Genomic DNA, 5,613 nt, shown 5'->3' with positions numbered 1-5,613 from the left:
CATTTCCCGAGGCCTCGGGCAGAGCGCGCACGTTCGGGGGCGCATTGGGGGCTTGTCAGGAGACTGCCCGTAAGGGACCGGTACGGGGCCGGACGCTATGCGCAGTAGGGAAATAAGAGGGAAAAGGAAGTAAAGGACACACCCGAGAGGAGCGGAGCGGTTGGGACAGGCTGGCGCGCGCGGTAGAGGTAGGTGGGAACTGAGCGAAGTAGATCGGCTCGCGTATCACAGCGGTAGGCTAATACTAAGCGCAAGGCTACAACTCCCAGTTCCAAAAGCTCAGGTTGTAGACACAAGGCTTTGTGGGAATTTACTTAGGGTCGGACGTCCACTATATAGAAGTCGACGTCGGACTATAATAATAATACTAATTAAAATGAAAGGGCACGACACCCGTGACATGTGGTCGTGGGCCACGGGTACAAGTGGGGAATGGCATGGAAAAACGTGGGGTGTGACACGAGTACACGTGGTGACGGGTACACGTGAGGAGGTTCCGCTCGAAGGCGGAAGGTGGCGTCGTGGGCAAGTGTCCCGGGATAAAGGAAGTGGCGTCTCAGTGCACTACAGAGCCCGCTTCCTAAAATAGGGCGTCCCCAACAACCTAATTCTGGCGACTTGTAAACCGCCGGTAACGTTGTATGGGACCCCGCCCTCTCAACAGCTTGAAGGCGCGGGGTAGTAGTGTCACGGAGCGATCGGACTTGGGTATTGAGCCGTGAAGAACACGGGTCTCCTCTTCTCTCTGCTTCCTTTCTTTCCCATCTTCCTTCCTGTTTTTAGCGACGTCGGTTGCAAGACCCGTCACAGCCAAGAGAAAAACGAGGTCCCACGAAACGAGCACTCCGGCTTACCACGAGCACGGCCTCTGTACACGCGCTGTCGTCTCGTCTGAGCCTGACTCTGGCTCTCACGCGTTTTATCCCCGTACCAACGAGCGCGGCTTTTGTGGTCGCACAAGCGCGACGGTTCCACGACTAGTGCTGCTGGCCTTTGCACACCGTGTAATATCCGTCGTGGCACGGGCGATCCTTTTTCGCGGTACGCGTGATCTGGTCGGCGGAAAGCGTGGCTGTACTCTCGACCAGTGCGGCTGTTGTCTCACGACCGACGCGACCTATCCCGAGACAAGCGCAAGCTTTTCCCGCGACAAACGCGTTCTTTGGTTTCCGCGTCAAGTGCGGTTGGTTCCACGACAAGCGCTACATATCCCACGACGAGCGCGAGCTTTTCCCGCGGCAAGCGCGAGCTTTCCCCGCGACAAGCACGAACTTTCCCCTCGACAAGCACGGGGTTTTCCCGCGACAAGCGCGTACTTTTCTCGCGACAAGCGCAGTTTCTTTCTCTGTAAGAAGGGCGGACAGCGGCATCTCCCGTGGTGTTTCTTGCAAGCACCAAGGCACCCCTTGGTGGGGGTGCTCAGCTATTAGAGCGGGTCATGGCCCGCCCGCGGGAGTTGTGGGGTCGAAGTCTTTATGACGACGCGCTGGTCTTCGAGCAGGCTCTCTTCCTTTCTGCCGAAGGGTTTCGGGACGAGGAATTAATCCGCCAATACACTGCGGCGTCAGGTGAACTCCCGGGCGCCTCAGCATTGCAGCTGTTCGATCCCGGTACTTCACGCACCGCTTGGTTGCGAAACAGGCGTTGGTACGCCCCGACTTCCGACGAAGCAACACTGAGTGCCGGGTGGCCTTCTTGGAGCTGATCCGTCTGCGGATGCGTCGAACGCCGTGTAGCTGGCTCTTTCTCCGCGCCTGGGATTTCGATACGTGGGCGTACCGCACCGAGGACGACCGGGTGTACGTAGCTAATTTGAAACGGATCCTCGACAATCTCCGCATACGGGAGGGAGCTCCCTCGGAGGCAATGATGGCCTGGGGGAGCGCGATCTTACCGGACGGGTATGCCCAGTTGCCCGAACGGGTACGTGACCCCGCGATGTATAACAAGCTCAAGTTCGAGCGTCGCATGCATAAACACATGGGATTATTTGTCGCTTGCGAATTGGTCGATGTGACCACATTCGAGCGGTATGAAGTCCCCGCGGACTTCATCGCTGAGGTTCCCCCTTGTGTGTATATTGCGGACTGAGTTTGTTGGAAGACCCTCAGTCCGCTCGCTGGATGGTCTTCTCGAGCGCGTGGCTCGCCATCGTCGCTAAGCGGTTCCTGTGGAGCGCATACGACGGGCGGCTCTACGTACTCCCGACCCTGGCCGTGGAGTCGCTTCAGCGGCTGGATTTAACTCGCGTGCTCGGCAGCGCGGTGCTACAGGGACAATTGAAGTCCCTGCTAGATCTCCACGAGGACATTGATTGGACTCATGTTCCCTACGCCCAGGGGCATCATTACGACAACCCCCGAACGACGCACTGTTCTCCCGGACGGCGGTGTGACGCTGGTGGTCCGAACAGTGACAATTGGGTTCGAATCGAGGCGGGCACCCTCCGACTCAACCAGCCCGAGAATGAACGGGGCGGAGGTGCTGGAGTTGCCGAACACAGTAGCGACGGTAGACGCGTGCGACGACGCGGGCTAGGTTTCGGGAAGAGTCCCGGTATCGCTCCTGATCGGGGGCATATAGGCGGACCCGCTCCGGCCACCATCGTCGCGCCAGCGGCGGCGGACGTGGGTACGACTGGAGGCGGGGAAGAGAACGTTCCACCGCGAGTGGGGCGGAGGGGCGCGATCCGCCCCCGATGCCTGACGCGGACTTCCGCGAGCTCTTGAGGAATCCGCGTCTGCGGGCTCAACTGCAGCGACTGATTGCTGAGGAGTTGCCGGTGTCCGTGGCGACCGCTGCGGGTAACACGGGTCGTGTCGTGGAGAACATCCCGGAACCACAGCGAGCCGCGGGGGTCGCAGAGGTCCGGGAGGAGGATCTCATGGATTATGAGGGTGGGGACGACGCGTGAGATCGAGTAAATATCCCCAGATGGCAACCCCAGAGGGTGCCCGTCAGAAGGGGAAGGGGCTCGCTTAAAGCGAGGAAGGTACGACTCGAAGTCGGGATTTGCAATCACCCGTGGTAATTACATGAGGTAGACCACCAGCGGGAGTGTCCCGCACAGTGCATTATTCTCGGATACGAGGAGCAATAAAAACGGAAACGACGCGAAGTCGGGGTTAAAGTTTGCACCTCATGCGTGCGAGCGGTAGGCCACAAGCGGGTTGCTTCCGCACGGGGAGTTAGTCTCGAGCATCCGAGGAAAAGAATACAAATCGACGCGAAGTCGGAGGAACCTGCCCCGGTTGTTGGAGGGCGTACGGTGCGTTAGTCCCGGTTGCATGAGGAACTATACAGTAACAAAAAGACGACACGAGGTCGAGGTAGATTCTGGGCTTGGATCCGGATGCAGTTGGCCTGGAGGGCGTAGGCGAAAATCACGGTCGTGGTAGGTACCACCGTGCGGGGCCTCGTGACGCGAGTAGACAACATTCCGTCATTGGTACAGGTGGTGACCGGGCACTCGCCACACGGCGAGCTGAGACCTCGTTAAAGCCAGTAGGGGGTCGTTGGTCACGTCGCACGGCGGTTAGAGGCCTCAGCTCGATGAGAACGGCGTCACCCCCTTCAGGGGGCGAGAGCATGAGCGTGCCCCCAAGCGAGGGGACGCCTCGTCAAACGGGTTGGGATGTTCCCGTCGTTGGAGCGGGAGCGTCCTTACAAGGCGCGCCACCTGGCGAATGGGGCCTCGTTACCGCGAGCAGACAATCCTCCGTCATTGGTACGGGGGCGACTTTGAACACGCCATACGGCGGACAGGGGCCTCGTTACCGCGAGTAGGAGGTCTCTTCTCTTTGAAAAAAAACGGGAACCGAGCGCGGCTCGGGCGAAGGACAGCCTTGCCGTCCGAGGCCGGTGACCTACCCTCCCCTTCCATAGGAAGAGGCGTAACCACCATGCCCTCGGCGGGGCCAGTGGTTTTCGTTCGCCGCGCGAGAGGTTGCTCCATGGTAGGAGGGGGACATTGACCAAAACCGACAGCACTGTCAGGCCGGCGGCTCGTCCTTGCTCTGGTTGGGCGCGGGACACCACGCCCGAGATTCTAACGGAAATAATCACCCTTGTCAACAAGAAAAATCAAAAAATCAAAAATCAGACATTGGCCAAACGAGGTATCGTTGTCGGGCCAAGACGCACGGTGGCGGATCGAGGGTGGTGACGTAAGGTTCCATGAGGCGTTATGACGTCGAAGCCACCGTACTGCGCGTAGAGGGTACAGAGCCCTCGGTCAAACCGAACTAGTTTTCGAGCCCGACGCTGTCGGGTCGCTTCAAGTGCGCGCAATCGGGAATTTTTACCCGCTTCTTGCGACAATACCGCACCACAGTATTGTATTGAATGTAATGCGCGGGTCCCCAGGTGGAGTCGGCGACGTTTTAGCCGTACCAATGCACCCGAAAGAGGGGGATCCCGTCGTCACCGGGACCGTGTCCGATAAGCGAATGTACGCCGTGGGTGTGGGGTTGGTCTCCGGCCGGGGGCCAGAGGTAAGGACTCAGATGAGGTGAGGTGAGTCGAACGCGGGAGGACGTGAGGGGAAACGTGCAGTTGGCAGCCAGACGTTTCGCGCCGGACGGGATGAATGCCTGGCGTAGGAGATCGGTCTCCTGACAGGTGAATGCGGCAGCGTTGCTTGACGCGGGCAAAGTGGCCCGGTTCACTGGTTGCTCAGGGCCATAGGGGACCCCGTAGCAGTCCGTGCGCGCGTCACGGGGTGCGCGCCCGCCTGTCTTCATGGCGTAGGATCCGCGGTTTTTTCGACCTGAGGACGGAATCCAGCGAGTTGCGCGAGCGGGTCCTCGGTTTCTCTTCTAGTAATGGCGTCCAGCAGCCCTGACGTGCGCGTGGGCGCGGTCGCCGCGGTCGAGGGGGTGGCTTCGGGAGGTATCGTTTCGGGCGGTTATCATCTTCCCCGGTTGGCGTCGCTTGGTGCAGCGGTTCCTCCGGGTGGCTGCGCAACGGGGGCGACTTGATGACGCGGTCACGAGATAGCTGATCCTTCAGTCCCGTCCTGCGTAGGATATTGACGGTGTGCTCGTCCACTTGTACGACGGAAACGGGCCCTCAGCCTTGTGTGCGAGTTTATTATTTGCCCGGTCGTTCTCGGATGTCTCCTCCGACCAGAGGGCTGCCTCGCGGTTCACGAGGACTTGATCACCAACCTCATGCTCAGGAGTGGGGAAGCGAAACCGCTTGTCGAAATAGCGCTTGTATCTGTATTGTCCAGCCAGTAAATGGCGACTGGCCGTCGGCATGAGACAGCGTAACCACGCCAGGTAACGGATATTGAATTGCGCCCTAGAGGCAGAGAGGTCCAACAGGTGTGTTGAAGAGCCAGGTGACTTGGGGTCCGGGAGAGCACCATGTCGAAGTGTTTCATCCCAATCATCCGGTAAACCGTACATTTGTAACCCTACGTGAGGGCGTCCGTGTGCTGATCCCAGTCACGTTGGTTGTCGGCGAGGTAATGCCGGATAGTTGACACCAGCGTACAGTTGAATCATTTCACCTGCCCATTAGTTTGGAGGTGATATGCCGTGGTAGACACGCTTTCGATCGAGAGTATCTTACATACAGCGAGAAAGAACCTCGAGGTGAATTGTCCTC

Source organism: Chondrus crispus, genomic scaffold (assembly GCF_000350225.1).
Source record: "Chondrus crispus Stackhouse genomic scaffold, scaffold_27, whole genome shotgun sequence".
NCBI classification, from domain to species: Eukaryota; Rhodophyta; class Florideophyceae; order Gigartinales; family Gigartinaceae; genus Chondrus; species Chondrus crispus.
The sequence above is the reverse complement of the archived record's forward strand: the minus strand, read 5'-3'. Positions refer to the sequence as shown.